This window comes from Monodon monoceros, unplaced genomic scaffold, assembly GCF_005190385.1.
Source record: "Monodon monoceros isolate NGI ecotype Baffin Bay Population unplaced genomic scaffold, NGI_Narwhal_1 Super_Scaffold_12, whole genome shotgun sequence".
NCBI classification, from domain to species: domain Eukaryota; kingdom Metazoa; phylum Chordata; class Mammalia; order Artiodactyla; family Monodontidae; genus Monodon; species Monodon monoceros.
In genome coordinates, this window is record NW_021703768.1 from 143,363,638 (window position 1) to 143,381,679 (window position 18,042).

Sequence of the window (18,042 nt, forward strand, 5' to 3'; positions counted from 1 at the left end):
GGGCCCAGCACATAAGAAGTGCTGTAATGTTTATGATGAAAAGACTTTTACCTGGGGTCTCATTAGCTCTTCAGTGATAACCTCGTGAGGTCAATCGTTTCATCCCCAGTTGACAAGCTGAGAAATTGAGCTTTAGAACTGCTAAGAAATGAGTTTGTAATTTTGGCCCTCGGATCAAATTCAGAACCAAGATTCAGAGCCAGGCTGTTCCTCTGAACAAGACGGTGGCTTTATGAGATCCTGGAAAGCTGGAGGCAGCAAGAATAAATGCTCAGGGGCTCTGGATGTGCTCTCTCGCCAAGGAAAGATGAAGTTTTGTGGGGACTGAGTTTTTTTGTTTGTTTGTTTGTTTTTTTGCCATACGCGGGCCTCTCACTGTTGTGGCCTCTCCCGTTGCGGAGCACAGGCTCCGGACGCGCAGGCTCAGCGGCCATGGCTCACGGGCCCAGCCGCTCCGCGGCATGTGGGATCTTCCCGGACCGGGGCTCGAACCCGTGTCGCATCGGCAGGCGGACTCTCAACCACTGCGCCACCAGGGAAGCCCTGTGGGGACTGAGTTTGACTGAAGAACCATGAAAGGCCAGTGTTGGTCGATGTCCACTTAGTGAAAGCCTGAGTGTAAAGTAGCAGAGGGGAGCATTAAGTTGGCTGCTTTTCCAACTCTAGAAGGACATATAAAGGGAATATAAGCTCATGATGGGAGGAACACACTTCTCCCTTTATAGGGGACCCAGGAACGAGGAAAAAGCCTTACCAAAATTGGTTGCATTCATGCTGGTACAATTCTGAATGCTCAGCTGGATGGATGAGGAAGTTGGAGCAAGTGGGTGGATGCAGACTCCTTCCTCCAATGTGCAGCTTGCTGAAGTGCTGCAGCCGAGGACAGAGGAGAAATCAGAAATGCCCATGGGGTGGTGAGGGACTTGCCCAAGGTCACCCAGCTAAAAAAAGCTGAGCTGGGCCTCCCACAATTTAAGAGTCCAGGTCCAGTGGTTCTGGCGTATCATGCAGGCTGCTTTTAATACACGTCTTCCAGTTGGAGCCCTGTAGCACAGTGCAAAGAGCATGGGCTTTTGAGCATCATTTGCAGCCTTGGCCAGGTTGGCCGGCCTCAGCGCTTTCATCTCTCTGCAAGGCGTGGATGAGAACCCTTTCCTCACTGCGCAGTGTTGAGGACTAAGTGAGCAGTCAGGCAAAGCTGCCAGCAGGTGCCTAGGACAGAGTCGGGTTACTAATGCGGCCGTTTCCTGGTGAGTTCTTGCTTTATCAGCTCTTCCTTTGCTCGGTGGTGTGTACGACCATCGCCTGGGACTTGCCCCACGTGGTCAAGATTCTTGGTTGACGGCACCTTAGGTGCTCTCACCAAAGGAATAGAAGGTTCTGATTGAATACAAAGGTCAAACAAGTACAGCCTCCTTACTTTTCTTGTCAGAGCATTTCCATTGGCCTACACCAGCAATCGTGGGGTAGGTAACGGGGAATTTCCTCACTTCCTTTTCCCCCAGAGTATCTGCGTGACCTCAGTTTCTGGTGACTCTGTTTGCCGTGGCGTTTGGTACTTATCCCACCTGCTCAGCCAGCATCCACCCTGGGCTGGCTGTGCCCTCACCTCTCTCCCACCTCCAGTAAACTAGATGTGCCTCACTGGGAACATCAGCTTTGTCTGGAGAGAGCAGGTGGACCTCAGGCTCTTTCCCGCCTGCGAAGTTGGCCTTGCCTCTTGGCTCCCCCTTTGTGGGGTGCCCTTTTCTTCCTTCCCCCTTGGTAACATCTCAGGAAGAAAGTTCTACCCTAGAGTTTCCAGGAAGCCACTTGATTGCATTACTGATTGATAACTCCATTTACCCTGGAGTGGACAGAGCCATAGTTCTGAGTTCTGCTTAGGACTTATCGTGTGCTGACGTCAAGGCCCAAGTGGAAAAACTGAGAAGGCCTGGTTATGCCGAGTGCCTGTCGGACACCACCGGGGAGGCTTTGAGTTCTCTTATTTTATATGTTTCAAAAAAGGGCTCCTTCTTCTTTTGAGACAGAACTTCAAACGAAGCATTCCAGGCCACACTTCCTTTTGGTAAATCTTAACCAGTGTAAATGTTTGCTTTTGTGTTGTAAATCTTAGGAGGTTGGGCTGGGGGGGAGGGGGAGGGGAGGGAGGGAGGAATTTCAGAAGCAGGTGTCCTGCCAGCAAAAGTTAAAACTTAATCTGCTGTTTGGGGTGTTTGGGGGAGACGGGTAGCTGGGAGGGGAGCATTTATAATTAACGAGCCATGCTAATGAACTGGAATTTGGAGACAGAGCTTTTTTGCCAGGTTGTGCGAATTCCTGGACCTTGTGCCCGCGGCCCCCTGGAAAGAAAGGGAGTTTAGGAAAATTCCGACTTGCGGGCAGAAACCCCTGTTGGGGAAGTCAGTGAATGAACATGGGAGGAACAGGGCAAAACAGTAATTAAAAGGGTAGAAAGATAAAGGGGAAAGTGAAACGATACAAAGCAGTATTCATTAATAACTGTGGGTTTGTTTAAAATGTAAATTCTTCAAACAGTTATTAAAAGAAGCGTCCATTTCCCTGCTTCCCCGGCTGGGTCCCCCTCACCACACCCAGGGGCATAATGCATTGAATCGGAGGGTCTGGGGAATTGGCCTGGGACCCACACTCTCCAGGAAAAAGACTTCAATTTGCTGCTTAAGGTACATCCCCTCGGAAGAGACCCTTGAAAAACTGGGACATCGCGTGGAGGGAGGCCACGTGTGCCTTGTGTAACTTGGGCAAAGGCGTTCACCTTCTCCTAGGCTCAGTTTTCCTGTCAGTGAAATGGAGAGCAGTCGGCGCTTCCAGAATGGTGAGGATCTCTTGTGATTGTGGATGCTTGCCCCTGCATTCAGTAATCATTATCGTTAGCCCCACCCCTGCAGAGCCCCTGCTGCGTGTATGGAATGTTCTGGAGGGGGATGGCTTAGTGGGAGGGGATCCTGGGGGTAGTGAAGCTGAGACCTCCCTCCACCTCTACATGTACTCGCTCCCTGAGGCCCCTTTTGCCTTTCTCTTTCCTCTGTTCCTCTAGGAGTTGGGGCTGGTAGTGGAGGGAAAGGGGGACAGAGCTCGGGGAGAAGGATGCAGTGAGGGTTTGGCAGGCAGCGGCTGGGTTTGGGGACCACAGCGCTCTGCAGTTCAGTAAGAGGGAGATGGAGAAAGGGTTGGGCCCTCGTCCCGTCCTCTGCCCTAAAGCTACTGAATCTTTTTACTATAAGAAGCAGTGGTTGCCTCTAGAATCCTGTACCTCCAATCCCCCCCGCCCCGCCTCCCCAGAGCCTCAAACTGACCTCAGGGCAGAACTGCCAAGAAGTGAGCTGGGTGACTCACAGCCATTCCCCAGTCCGGGGCCATCAGAACCCCCTACCCATACTGGCGGGTCATGCTTCAAACGGCAGCTCTGCCACTTCCTCACTTAGCCTTGAGTGTGAGAGCAACAAAACCGGGAAGCAGCCTGAACATCTCATGCTGGGAGCTGCCCACGTTAAGTTGGGGGGCATCCACACCATGGAGTGCCATGCAATTAACAGAATGAGGTAGAGCTACACGTGCTGATATGGAAAGAATTCCAAGAAGTGTGATTAAGCAGACAGCAAGATTCAGAATAGTATGTTTTGTGTTTTTAAAATGGGTTTAAAAATACACATCCATACATAATAGAGGCTTATAGAGGGGCTCCAAAGCATCAGGTATTCCACAGAAACACTGGGCCCACAAAGGATAAAAATAGCTGCTGGTCCAGCATCCCCCTTTGAGCCTCACGACTTTGGAACTACATTGTGTTTCTACAGCCTCGCCTTTCTCACTTCACTGAATTACCTGCCTGACTCATGTTGTGATTTGAACTTGCAACTCCCAGTCAACGGAGAGTGAGTGGAGGGAGACTGTGTATGTACCATAGTGTAATTTGTTTTAATATAAATTTATTTATCTTACTTATTTGTTTTTGGCTGCATTGGGTCTTCGTTGCTCGCGTGGGCTTTAGTTGTGGCGAGCAGGGGCTGCTCTTCCTTGCGGTGCGTGGGCTTCTCATTGCTGTGGCTTCTCTTGTTGCGGAGCACAGGCTCTAGGCGCACGGGCTTCAGTAGTTGTGGCACATGGGCTCAGTAGTTGTGGCTCGCGGGCTCTAGAGCGCAGGCTCAGTAGTTGTGGCACATGGGCTTAGTTGCTCCGTGGCATGTAGGATCTTCCTGGACCAGGGATCGAACCCATGTCCCCTGCATTGGCAGGTGGATTCTTAACCACTGCACCACCAGGGAAGTCCCACCGTAGTGTAATTCATCAGTTTTGTTTTGTTTTTTAATTTTATTTACTTTTGGCTCTGTTGGGTCTTCACTGCTGCATGCGGGCTTTCTCTAGTTGTGGTGAGCACGGGCTACTCTTCGTTGTGGTGTGTGGGCTTCTCATTGCGGTGGCTTCTCTTGTTGTGGAGCATGGGCTCTAGGTTCACAGGCTTCAGTAGTTGTGGCACACGGGCCCAGTAGTTGCGGTGCGCAGGCTCTAGGGCACGCAGGCTCAGTAGTTGTGGCACGTAGTCTCAGTAGTTGTGGCTCGTGGGCTCTAGAGCGCAGGCTCAGTAGTTGTGGCACACGGGCTTAGTTGCTCCGCGGCATGTGGGATCTTCCTGGACCAGGGCTCAAACCTGCGTCCCCTGCATTGGCAGGAGGATTCTTAACCACTGCACCACCAGGGAAGTCCCTCACCAGTTTTGAGATGGACTTTTTTTGTTTGTTTTACAAAAACAAAATGTTAACACCTTCAAATGTTAACCTGCTGCCACCTTCATACTAGGGATGAGTCTCAGAAATGCCGCTGGCATGGTAATTGCCAACACACGCACACGCTCTGCTGCTTCTGCTAGTGTAGCTGGTACCACGGCTCCTCTGTGTTTCAGTCCCAAACAATTTAAGAACTACTGTGGACGGCGGACCTTTGTTCTTATCAAAAAACCCATCTTCGACATCTTCTGGTAAAATCACGAAAGCATCAGAATCCAAACTCCAAGTGATTTTCAGCAGCTTGGAAGAAAATCAGAGGCATTATCAGAGGTCTCTTTCAAGAAACGCCACCCCAGCACTCCATGGCACAAAGAATGGCACTGTGAGGAACCCGCAGGTGCAGGTGACTCAGAGCTGAGGAGGGTGCAATCTTATCGATACCTGAGCTAATGTCATTTGCTTCTGTTTTTCCTTTTTGCATATATGGAAAAGAGAGCCACGTAGTTAAGTCCATATCTGAATAAGCCTAAATAAGCTTTTTCAATACATATAAATATCCTGAGATAAAGAAAGCGTGGGACATAGTTTATTGGCCGTGTTGTTCTTTCTCTGTTGTATATATAATAAAACTTTTGTAAGTGACGCTCGTTCTCTTAGGTTTGATGAAGTCTAGTGGATGTGTGTGTGTGCTGGGCACATCACATGCTGGTATGTCCATGAAAATATTTCTGGAAGGACACACGGGAAATCTTTTTTTTTTTAATTGGGGGTAATTGACATATAACATTATATTGGTTTTAGGTGTATAACATAGTGGCTCAGTATTTGTATGTATCATGAAATGATCACCGCAATAAGTCTAGTTAACATCTGTCCCCATATGTAGTTACAAGTTGTTTTTTTTTTGCTTGTGATGAGGGCTTTTAAGTTCTACTCTCACAAACTACTATGTATAAAATAGATAAAAACAAGAACTTACTGTATAGTAAGTAAATACAGGGAACTGTATTTAATGTCTTGTAATAACCTATAATGGAAAAGAATATGAAAAACTATGTGTTTATATGTGTACAGCTGAATCACTTGCTGTACACCTGCGGCTAACACATTGTAAATTGACTATACTTCAATACGAAAATTAAGATCTGCTTTCTTAGCAACGTTTTTTTTTTTTTTTTTAAATTAATTTATTTATTTATTTTTGGCTGTGTTGGGTCTTCATGGGCTTTCTCTAGTTGCGGCGAGCGGGCGCCACTCTTCATCGCGGTGCACGGGCCTCTCACTGTTGCGGCCTCTCTTGTTGCGGAGCACAAGCTCCAGACGCGCGGGCTCAGTAGTTGTGGCTCACGGGCCCAGTTGCTCCGCGGCATGTGAGATCTTCCCAGACCAGGGCTCAAACCCGTGTCCCCTGCATTAGCTGGCAGATTCTCAACCACTGCACCACCAGGGAAGCCCTTAGCAACTTTTAAATATGCAATATAGTATGGTTAACTGTAGTCACCATGCTGAACATTATACCCCTTTGACTGCCTTATTTTATAACTGGAAGCTTGTACCTTTTGGCTTCCTTTACCCGATCCACCAACCCCTCGACCCCATCCCAGGCAGCTACCAATCTGTTCTTTACATCTATAAGCTTTTTTTTTTTTTTCCTTTGTAGATGTCACATATAACTGAGAAGGAGATCTTAACTTTCCTGTTATTTTAGGGGCTTGCATCCATGGGTGAAGAGGGGAAAGGTTCTTGTTGCCTGTATTTGCTGATAGTTTTTTTGTTCGTTTTGGGTTTTTTAAAAATACTTTTCATTATATTTTCTCTGATTTTTTTTTTCACTTTTGTTAAAAAAAAATTATTGGCAGTACCTTTGGAGTCTCAAGCCACATCTCAGACCTCCTGACCTCCTAATCTCTGGGGGTGGGACCCCAGGGGCCAGGCAGCCATGTTTGGTTATCTATCTAGCCAGGCTGAAAGCCATCCAGCATCTCCGCATCTGTGAGACCAAGGATTCCCTGAGGCTCATCAGGGTTTCAAAGAAATTACTAACTAACTAACTAATTAACTGTCTTGTTGCCTTCCCCTCTTTTCTCTCCCCATTCCTTCCTCAGGTGTTTTCTGAGCACCTCTCCTGTGTATATAGCATCAAACTTCTGCAGACCCTCTTCTCCCTTCTGGAGTTGTAGGGGGTATCCATTTTGCACTAGAGGGACCTGAGAAATGTGTATGTCATTACAATCCTTGATCATCTCTTTAGAGCCTTTAAGTCTGAGAATGTGCCCTCAATGCTATGAACCCCCCCCCCCCCCTCGCCCCGGGGAAAAAGGCTTCTCCTCCCTGGAGTGATCTTGATGCAAAGCCAGGTGTAGGTTTATCAGATTCCTAACGATGGGCAGCACCTCTGTGACCTTTGCAACCTAGAGAGGCTGCTCTGAAGTGATGTCAGTCTACAAAGGCCGAGCTCAGTGCTGGTGTGGCCGCCAGGGCTTTCCAGAAGGAGAGGGACATGTGGGAAGAGGACAGCTCCCCCCATCTCCCCGTCAGCCCAGACCCATCATTTTGGGGACTTTGACATGGCTACTAAAGTTCCCTAACTGATAAACCTGCTTTTTCTCTTCCCTTCTCACTCGACTCTTCAAGATCATCTGAATACAAGGTTCTTAGAGAAATTCAATCTGATCATGCCATCCCTTGCGTTAAAAACACTTTGGGGCTTCCCTGGTGGCGCAGTGGTTGAGAGTCCACCTGCCGATGTAGGGGACACGGGTTCGTGCCCCGGTCCGGGAAGATCCCACATGCCGCGGAGCGGCTGGGTCCGTGGGCCATGGCCGCTGAGCCTGCGCGTCCGGAGCCTGTGCTCCGCAGCGGGAGAGGCCACAACAGTGAGAGGCCCGTGTACCGCAAAGGAAAAAAAAAAAAAAAACCACTTTCATGCTCTAACATGGCACATAGGACATAAGTCTGACCCTGACTTTGCGTCTCCTGCCCCATCCTGCCCCCCCACCCCTCTCCGTCCCCCACTGTACTCTGACCACAGGTCTGCAAAGGCCTGGCAACTCTGTGCATTACAGAGTCTTTGCAAACGCTAGTCCCTCTACCTGGAATCTTCTTCCCTCCTTGCTTCACCTTTTAACACCTACTTGCCCTTCAGCCCTGTGCTTAATCCTCACTTACTCAAGGGAGCCTCCTCTAATATTGCCGAGTGGTTCAGGCCCCCCACAGACCGTCTCATGCCAGTGTGTGCAGCTGCTTCGTAGACCTGCTCACGTTAGCTGTGTGACTCACTCTCTTCTCCGCCTCGAGCTCCCCGGGGTGTTTTTCCGTAAGACTCTATCCCCAGGGCCTGGCTGCAGTAAGCTCTGAACTTTTATGTTGGACAAATGAATGGCTGAGCATCCTGCTAAGCCGTGATGCTTCTCCCAAGAGGCAGTGGTGGGCCCCGCCCCCAGCAGGATGTGACCAAGGAGGCTGATTGGTGGGCTGGAACGCAACAGGTCCCTCTGGTATCCTGGATACCAGAGAGGGTGGGAATGTAAACTGGGCCCAGAGGCTGCATTCTTGAAATTTCACTTCAGCCCAGGAGGAGTCTGCAGGGAAGTGAATCTGACCTTGAAGTTCTTGCCTTTATATTTTTCTCCCCGTCTCTCCTAAAAAAGCGAGATAAAAGGGGCAATCCCGCAACACATTCTTTCTGAGGGAGCTGCTAGGTAGGAGCTTCTGAGTCATGCTCCACTCATCACCCAGACCTGCTTCTCGCTGGTACAGGTGCGCCTTCCAAGACTCCTTGGCGTCGCATGGCCTGGAGGAGGTGAGGTTGCAGGGGGCGTGCTCCCTGGGCACTCGCAGAACATCTCAGCAGTGGTTTCCCAAATGAGGTGCCACAGAAGGCAAAAGGTGGGCTGACGATAATAGCAGGTGTTTGCTGAGCATCTGTTATGGCCCCAGGAAATGTGCTAAGCACTTCGCTTGCTTTATATGATCTGGCCCTCCCAACACACCTGTAAGTGAGGAATTACTATGCCAGTTAGACAGATGAGGAATTAGGACTCAAAGAATTGAAAGATCTGCCTATATCCATCCATACAGCTGGGGGTGGAAGTGCCAGGATGTGAACACGGATCCATCTAGGAGCTCCCACACCTCTGTTCTAACCACTCTGCCCTCTACAACTTGCCCTGACTGCCAGCCCCTGACCACTTACAGTCTCCCTAGCACTTCACATCTGTTCATTTAATTGTTTACAAATTTGATGAGGAAGATATGATTACTCTCATTTCTCCAATTACTAAACTGAGGCTTAGAGAACTTAATTAAGTGACAGAACCAGGATTCGAACACAGTTTTGTCCACCTGCAGAGTCCTTGATTTCCTCCCCCCTAGGAGACCAGGGAAGTCTGTGTTGCTTATAGCGAATCACTTTTCCTCTCTGGTCCTCGGTTTCCTTATCTATAAACCAAGGACACTGGACTCTTATCAGGGGTTTTCAAACGTGTTTTAGCCATGGAGCCATTTCTCCAAGTGGAATCTTGCATCGAACCCTGGTGTATGCACCCGTACCTTTGCTGCCCCCTCCTGCTGTAGCCAGCCTGCCTGGATACGTGCATCCCTTATACCCCATATATTCTCAAACAGATCCCAGTTTGAGACCTCAGCAGTAGGCGACTTCCAAAGGCCTTTCCACTGTGGTCAGCCATCTCTGCTTCTGTAATTTGGGGTCCAGTAGAAGAGCCAGGGCACATTCTTATTCTTAAAAACAACACTTCGTGTTCTCCCACCTGCTCAGGACCCCAGTTCAAAAGGTGCTGAGCCTCTGCCCCAGAACACCCTTCCTGCGTGTTTAGACACTGACTCAGCTGTAGGGAATGAAGATGAAACTCATCGTTGTGATTGTGCAGTCAGTGTTCTGACTTGCTGGGAAATTCATATAGATTAGTAGTTATTGCAAGACAGCTGGAGGTAAACCAAGTGGGTTCAAATCCCTGCACCTTCACTTCACACCTTGAGCCTGGAGGGCAAGATAGCAAATCGATCTGCGCTTTCGTTTCTCCTGTGCGTCGAGAAGGCGATGATGCCCACCACAGGTCCTAGTGTTAAACAACATGGTGTACGTGCTCAACAAATATTCGCCATTATTCCTCATCATGTTTGACAGCACATGCTATTTCTCATGTACCATGACCACAGTTAGAACTTGTCACCCAGATAGGTAACCTTGAGTTATGCAGAGTTTGGGGTGGCATCCTAAGAAAAAGGAGCATCACCCTACAGTCCCCTTATCAGCATCCCAACCACCTACACCAGTGGATGGTGGTGAGATCGTTGGGGTCCTGCAAAGCCCCAAGCTTGTAACTTTCCTCTCCCCCTCCACTCTTACACGTGGTGGTGAACAGCCCTGCTGAATATCCATACACCCCACTTTCAAACCATATGGCGCTTGAGATGAATTATTTTTTCTTTACTTTTGAAAAAGTAAACATCTGTCGATGTTTCAGCAGATACATCAGTGGTTCGTAACTCGGGAACATTTGGACAACTCCTTTCCCACCCGCCCCAGGGCACATTTGGCAACGTCTGGAGACTCTTTTGGTTGTCACAACTGGCAGGGTGCATCGATGGTTAGAAACCAAGGATGCTGCTAAACATCCTACAATGCATAGTACGATTCTTCCCCTACAATGAAGAATTATCTGGCCCCAAATGTCAGCAACGGCTCATGGTGAAGGCCAAGGTCAAAAAACCGTGAAATCTATGTTAAGCACCTATGGTGCAGGTCTGGTCCTCGCTCACATGGATCTTGTAGTCTAGTGTGCATCATGGGGGGATTAGGGGGACAGAAATTAAATGACTAAACAAAGAAACAAACATATAATTGCCCATTGTCGTAAGTACCCTGAAGGAAATAAAAGTGGTGCCCTGGTGGAGAATAAACATCTAATTAAGATGGCTTGGTCAGATAAGGCCTCTCTGGGAAGGGGACAGTTAAACTGGGATCTGGAAACCCAGGAAGCCAGCCATGCGGTTAGAGGAGGAGCGATTCCTGGCGTGAGTCAGAATGTGCAGGATGGCTGGAGTAGGGGAGCCTTGAAAAAAGTGCTAGGAGCTAGAGGAGGTAGGGGGGCCAGACGTGAGGGGTCTTCAGGCCTGGGCAAGAGTATGACTTTTGTTCTAAAAAGCCACTGAAAAGCCTGTGACAGGGACGTGGCAGGATCTTGTTTAATTTTTTTTTTTTTTTTTTTTTTAAGATTTAAAAAGTATGAATTGGAAGAGATTTTTCCTGTATTAAAAATGTTGAGAGGTGCTAAGAAACCAGTCCTGGCCGTCGTAGGGACGAAGGGATCCAGGGAAGCCTTGACCCTCTGCAGGTGTGAGGACACTTGGAGTTACATGAACGAAGACACTTTGAGAGGGGAGAAGCAGAGCATGTCAGCTGGTCTCCTGGTAAAAACCAGATTCCCCCCAGAACAGAGGGTTGGGGCTGGGGTGGAGTGTCCTGGGACCTGGGGAAGGAGGGAGCTACCCCACAACTAGCTGCCTAGGGGGAGAGGATGCAAACGAATAGGGGGGTGCTCTCATTTGATGCGAGGGAGAATGTTTGTTTTTGCCAAGTGGTTCCCACTTCAAATCCAGGGAACCCCAGGGTTTGGGGAACGTTGTTCTGTCTGTATGTGATGGTTCAGCACACGGGTTTTGCCTGCTTCTGCCACTTACCAGCCATGTCACCTTAGGTGAGTTACTTAATCTCTGTGAGCCTCAGTTTCCTCATCTGTAAAGTGGGTGAGTACTTCCCTCCGTGGGCTGTGAGGTTGGAATAGTGTACTGTTTGTAAAGTGCTTAGTGTGCAATCAAGGTTCAATGAGTATTAGTTATTACGTAGTCAGTTTAGATAACACTTTCACAAACAATACATTTAATTTAGTCCTTAGAGCAGTACTATGGGATAGGTGCTATGATTTTTTAAACAGCTTTATTGAGATATAATCAAATGCCGTACAACTCACCTGTTTAAAATATGCAATTACATGACTTTCAGTGTATCCACAGAGTTTTGCCACCATCATCACCACAGTCACTTTTAGAACATTTTTATCACCCCCAAAAGAAACCCAGCTCCCCTTAGCCATCACCTCCTCAATTTCTTCCCACCCTTATTCCCAGCCCTAGGAAGCCACTAATTTACTTTCTGTCTCTATGGCTTTATCTATTTTGGACATTTCATATAAATGGAACCATATGTGGCTTTTTGTGTCTGGCTTCTTTCACTTAACGTTTTCAAGGTTCATCCATGTTGTTAAGTACTATGTCAGCACTTAATTCCTTTTTATTGCCAAATAGTATTCCACTGTATGGATTTACGACATTTTGTTTATTCATTCGTCAGTTGATGGATAGTTGGCTTATTTCTACTTTTTTAAAAAAAATTTATTTATTTATTTATTTATTTATTTTTGGCTGTGTTGGGTCTACGTTTCTGTGCGAGGGCTTTCTCCAGTTGCGACAGGCGGGGCCCCTCTTCATCGCGGTGCGCAGGCCTCTCACTGTCGTGGCCTCTCGTTGCAGAGCACAGGCTCCAGACGCGCAGGCTCAGTAGTTGTGGCTCACGGGCCCAGTTGCTCCGCGGCATGTGGGATCCTCCCAGACCAGGGCTCGAACCCATGTGCCCTGCATCGGCAGGCAGACTCTCAACCACTGCGCCACCAGGGAAGCCCCTACTTTTTGTCTTATTATGAATAATGCTGCTATGGACATTCATTTACAAGCTTTTGCGTATATATAAGTTTAAATTTCTCTTGGGTACCTAGTAGGTACTACTCTTACCCTCATTTTATAAGTAAGGAAACTCAGGCATGGAAAGGTTAAGTTACTTGCCTAGGTCCCACAGCTAGTGTGTGACAGAGCTGTAGTCAGACCTCAGGCAGTCTAGCCCCAGAGTCTGTGCTCTCTTGAGAGCTTCCTCCATAACTGCTATGATGGAAGGAGCCAGAGAGACCAGGCGAGAAAAGCAGACACATCCCTGCCCTTACGAAGCTCACCGGGAGACCACAGTGCAATCATCAAAGACGCACAAAACAACTAATGTAGCAGCTGTAACAGTAGAGAGTTTCAGGTTCTGGTGGGTGGGCTGGCGGGCCCTGGGATGTGTCCTCATCAGGGGTGCCTGGGCTAAGAGCTGCAGGATGCAGAGGTGCTGACCGGGCAGAGATGGAGGGAAGGGAAGTGGCAGCCTTGCACGGGTGCGAGCCCTCCGGGGTAGGGCCAGTAGAGCATGCATCCTTCAGAGGCCCGGCATTTACTTAGCTTTAATTTAGCCCTCTTAGTCGGCACAGGGCTCCACGGATGATGGATCCTAGGACGGTGCTGACAGAGAAATCCCTCCAGCTCAGCACCAGGCGTGAACACATCCTGCTGTCGGCTATTACTGATGTCTCAGTCAGGGAGACCCAGATTTCAATCCCCACCTCTCATCTTAACCATCAAGGGCTGAGATGCTTCAGATCTAAACCTGGGGTGGTGGTTTTCATCTCCTTCCCTCCAGGTACCTGACCTTTCAGTGGCAGAGAAGATCCATTCCTCTTCAAAGGGGTGCAGGTGTCTTGTGCTGATGAAAACCGGGCTGGGGAAAAAGGAAGGTGCCATCATCAGATACACCCCTGCCAGGGGCTCGGCCAGCCAGCTCCTCCCCTGCCAGGGGCATGGCCAGCCATGAAGAGGACCTGGTGATTCACCCCCCAGGCAGCAGAAGAAAGCCCTCGTCATCTCTTGCTGGCAGCAACTGAGCCCACCCCTTTTTTCCAGGTCGGCGCGGAGTAGGTGTTCTTAGTTAACTATGACCACCTCATAGTTCACGGCCATGCTGCTCCCTGCTGGGGCCAGACACCAACCTGTGTAATGTCCCATTATACGGGAAGCAGCTCCCTGTCCCCAGGGCCCTGGGTCCAAGTGCTTCATGAGACCGTGGAATGGCCCCCTCCACATGAGTCGCGCTGAGTGACTTTCAGACGTGGGGGAGATCAGACACAGCTCCAGTCCAGCTGGCCTGGTTTTCTTCTGAATTGTATGGAACAGAAGGAGGGAGAGGGAAAACGTGTAGATCAGGGTAATAGGTCTGGGGCTGGTGGAGCTCACCTAGGACAGGGACTATGGAGGGAAGAGTTACTAAGCAAGAATCAGGGCATCCGCAGCTAGGCAGGCACTTGGCCAGGCACTTGGCTGGGTCCGAGTCACAATGTTAGGTGCTGTGGGTGAATCACAGAGGCAGGTGGCACATCCCCTTGCTTCCCAGGCACGCACAGGTCAGCCAGTGATGCACATGGTGAAATTAGACTTGGGGTTCAATTGGTTCAAGCAGAGGGAGATTCCTGTGGACTTGGTGGAGGCACTGAAGGTTTTGTAGGTTTTAGAAAGGCCGAAACTGATGCAGTCGCCGGTGTCCCGAGAGGTCGTGGAAGGCTTTCAAAGGTGAAGGCACCGAGGCAGGAAGGGACACAGTGACTAGTTTTTGTTGCATGGAGAAGGGGACTCGTGGAAGGGGAGAGAACTCAAAGGGTAAATGGGGCTTCCCTGGTGGCACAGTGGTTGAGAGTCTGCCTGCTAATGCAGGGGACACAGGTTCGAGCCCTGGTCTGGGAGGATCCCACATGCCGCAGAGCAACTAGGCCCGTGAGCCACAACTACTGAGCCTGCGCATCTGGAGCCTGTGCTCCGCAACAAGAGAGGCCGCGATGAAGAGTGGCCCCCGCTTGCCACAACTAGAGAAAGCCCTCGCACAGAAACGAAGACCCAACACAGGCAAAATAAATAAATTAATAAACTCCTACCCCCAACATCTTTAAAAAAAAAAAAAAAAAGGGATAAATGAAGAAGAGCCTTGGAGACTCGGCTGAGGAAACCTGTAAGTGGTGGGAAGCCCTCGGAAATTCCTGAGCAGAGAACGAGAGGATGTAAACGTGACCGAGAGCAGACTGTGTTGCATGTGGATTGAGGGCGCTATTGTGGAGCTCCTGAGCACTGTCGTCCCCCAGGCAATGGAGCTTATTCAAGGGCCCACTGCCAAGTACCTGTGTCAGGGCCCAGGCAGGGAGCAAAGGGAGTTTTCAATTCCATTGCTAAGTGATTCCTTCTGTTTACACCCTCCAAGGAATGACCGCCTCCCGGAAGCTTGGCATTCTTGTCCTATAACCACTTCCCCAGCCCTAAGCTCCCCACCCTGCCCCGGGGCTCTACACGAACTTCCCACTGTACAGTTGAGGCTTCCAGCCCATACTTGACCAACTTTAGTCCCCTCTTCTGTTTGGACAAACCCTTCATGGTATTGAAGGTATTGCTAGGGGACACAGAAGTACCTTCCTGATGGAGGGACCTAACATTTATTGAGTGCTATCATGTGCCCGGCACTTGGCTCTGGGCATGACAGTCTCTGTTTTGAGTGTTTACTAAGAAGCAGGCTGTGCTAACTGTGTATCTCACATTATCTCACGTGCTTTTCACAACAGGTGTGAGTGTTGATCCCCATTTTATAGATGAGGAAAACGGAGCCTCAAAGGGGGAGGTAACTTGCCCAAGGTCACGGAGCCATGCTGCTTGTCGGCAGCAGCACACAGCTGGTTGCAAAGATGTGGGTCACCAGGTATGTTTCCTCCTTGTCCTCAGAGGTTCAGACCTCAGAGGTCCTCCCAGCACCCCAGTAGGAGACTCAGTCTTCCACTGATGGCACTTCTTAATAATTCATGTGCTTCTCCCTTGGCTCAGTTAGGAATTCGAGAACACTGCTACCTCTGCCTGTAACGGACGAGAAGCTGTCATGCAGCGGGTCGCAGCAGTGGTTTGCAAGACCCCTGCATCGTAAGCTTTTGAATTAAGAGTTCCTCTGGCACTCATTTTCCAGCTAGGACAGTCATGATAAAGCAGTGGAAGTGCATTCATGATCACTGTTCTGCTTAAAGACTTTGGGCTATTTACGTGAAAGGCAAGGAGATACGTCTGGGTGTTTTAAATCAGGCAGTTTCTCGAAAGGCTTCATTGGCCTGAAAAACTGTTCACTAGCCAGCAGAATTTTCATTTGTGCTTCTAAGCTTGAGAGAGGCAGGTATCCCATGGGAAAGAATAAGCGGTTTAAAGCTGGGTTCCAGTCCTAAAGCTGCCACCAGTGAGTTACGGGGCCTCTGGCATGTGCTTTAGATCTGAACCGCCGTTTCTCATCTGTAATATGGGAGTGTTACTTTTGCCTGGCAGAATTTTCCTGTCAGTCAAGGTGAGATCATAGAAGTGATCAGAGTTTCATAAACTACAAAGTGGATATACATGTGTGGAGTAACAGTATACAGTTTCCTTCATTCCTGGAGTTCTTGAAGGCATCTGGTGAAACAGTAGACGGGAGAGTTCTTTGAAGAGTGAGCAGCTCTCTGCATCTCTGAGGCAATGGCATTATCGCTCAGCCCTTCGCAATGGGTCTCCTCCAGCAGGAAGCAGGGAGGGCTTGACAAAAAGCGTCGCAGGGGTTCCTATTCCAAGGAGAGATTGCACTTAGAAGAGAAACTAATTAAAATGGAGATCAATTTTGTAGTAGATATTGGGGAGAAAAGATTTTATTTTGAGAAACAGAACAGGAAGTTTGGATGATAAGCAGACTTTATGTTGTGTTTAACAAAATTTAAGTTGTAGTTGCAGCTATGCCCCAATTCTCAGTACAAATAAAGCGTTGATCTACTTTTTGTGTAATTATTTTAATACAATTCACATTAGCAATAGGGACAGCTTTCTCTTCTCACTTGATTTTCCCAGCAGATGCATAAGGAAGGTCATTTTTGCCAGATATTGGAGAGAGCTTTGCCAGGTTCCCAAGGGCCTCACCTGATCCCTGTTGTCACTGAAGTTCTCCTGTTGTGAAGAACCTGTAGTCTCTTCTTCAGCCTGCTGGATCTTCTCCTTACTTGTTAGCCAGGGGACTCCACCACTCCTCGGGTGTGACTTGAGTAGTAATCTTCAGCATCCCTTTCGCCGACTTCCTGAAATCCTGCAGCGTTTAGAATATTAGTTATTTCCCCTTTAGATGACGTGTGTTGTACTTGCATCGCTTTGTCAACTGCGAAGACATCCAACCAACCCAGGCGGTTGTCGACTTGAAATGTTATGGGCTGGACCGGATGTTAAATGGAGAGCGGTATTTGAGTAGGCACTGATTTTATAAGTGCTCAGTTCGTGGGTTAAATTTTCAGATCGTGATGACTCTTGCTTCCCAAAGTGGTCTTCTGTGTACAGGGATGAAGATAATAAATATCCAGTTACTGAGTTTCCCGTGATTAAGAGTACAGGCTATAGAGTCAGAGCACTTGGGTCTTGTTTGTTTTTTGTGGGTTTTTTTGGCCACACCACAAGGCATGTGGGATCTTAGTACCCCAACCAGGGATCGAACCCGTGTCCCCTGCAGTGGAAGCACAGAGTCTTAACCCCTGGACCGCCAGGGAAGTCCGCAGCACTTGGGTTTAAATCTCAGTACCTACTTGTACAATCTGTGTGACCCTTGACAAGATAATTAAATTATCAGAGTCTCAATTTTTCCTGCCTGTGTAAAAGGGACAGTGTTACAACCCCTAACTCATAGGGTTGTTAATGAAGATGAAATGAGATAGTTAAGGTAAAGAGCTTGGTTCATTTCCTGAAACTTACTGTAGGTGTTGTTATTATTACCAAATGTTGTTGTTCATGATTTTCACCAGAAGTTTTCACTCATCTGTGGCCCAGATTTTCCGTGGAGCTGCAGTTCACAACATGAGTGACACTCTACATCCAGTCTAGGGTCTAGCATAAACAAGGCTTCAGCAGGAAGGAGAACCGCCTCAAGGTTGGGAACAGGAGTACTGCCAGCATTCGGGACTCTGTGTGGTGTGAGAGGCTCTACCCAACACCACCTTGGCAGGGAGAAATGACTGACCCGTCTCTTTTTTTTTTTTTTTTTTTTTTTTTTTGGCGGTACTCGGGCCTCTCACTGCTGTGGCCTCTCCCATTGCGGAGCACAGGCTCCGGACGCGCAGGCTCAGCGGCCATGGCTCACGGGCCCAGCTGCTCCGCAGCATGTGGGATCTTCCCGGACCGGGGCACGAACCCGTGTCCCCTGCATCGGCAGGCGGACTCTCAACCACCGAGCCACCAGGGAAGCCCTGACCCGTCTCTTAATAGAACCTGATGGTCAAGGGAGGCACGCACCTTCCAGAGCATTGGACCCGGATGCCACTGCCCCAGCTCTTCAGCTGCCTGGAGCTCGCTGCTCCCTGCTATTAATCAGGTACCTTGTGTCCTATGTAAGAAG

The 18,042-nt window shown here is 48.9% G+C and overlaps 1 protein-coding gene across 2 annotated transcripts in view; it reads left to right on the forward strand.

The window, feature by feature from the left end:
• Positions 1–18,042, forward strand: part of WWC1 (WW and C2 domain containing 1) — a 153,339-nt gene that overhangs the window by 32,291 nt on the left and 103,006 nt on the right. Inside the window, exon 1 of one of the 2 annotated variants that reach the window (XM_029219043.1) lies at positions 10,998–11,177. The exons of the other annotated variant lie outside the window; for it this stretch is intronic. The gene's annotated coding sequence lies outside the window, so the exon portion shown is untranslated. Of the gene's footprint in view, positions 1–10,997; positions 11,178–18,042 lie in introns of those variants that run through there. 2 annotated transcript variants of the gene reach the window in all.